Consider the following 206-nt stretch of genomic DNA (forward strand, 5'->3'; position numbering starts at 1 on the left):
CATCTCCACCTTATCGCTCCCGACCCACGCTTCCTCTCCCCTGGGACGGTCGCTCGTCCTCCTCGCCACGCCTCCTGGACCGGCTACTCCCCGCGCAGTGGCCCTTGACTTAGTTCTGCCGCCCACTGCTTCTGTCCTCAGCTCCCTGACTCCACGCGCTCCTCCGCGACCCCATTCCCGTCTCCAGCCATCTCGGCTTGTTAATC

At 65.0% G+C, this 206-nt stretch overlaps 1 protein-coding gene across 1 annotated transcript in view; it reads left to right on the forward strand.

Annotated features, from left to right (window-relative positions):
• PITX3 (paired like homeodomain 3) overlaps positions 1-206 on the forward strand; it is a 10,239-nt gene that overhangs the window by 9,408 nt on the left and 625 nt on the right. The gene's annotated exons all lie outside the window — the stretch shown is intronic.

Source organism: Myotis davidii, unplaced genomic scaffold, assembly GCF_000327345.1.
Source record: "Myotis davidii unplaced genomic scaffold, ASM32734v1 scaffold332, whole genome shotgun sequence".
NCBI lineage: Eukaryota > Metazoa > Chordata > Mammalia > Chiroptera > Vespertilionidae > Myotis > Myotis davidii.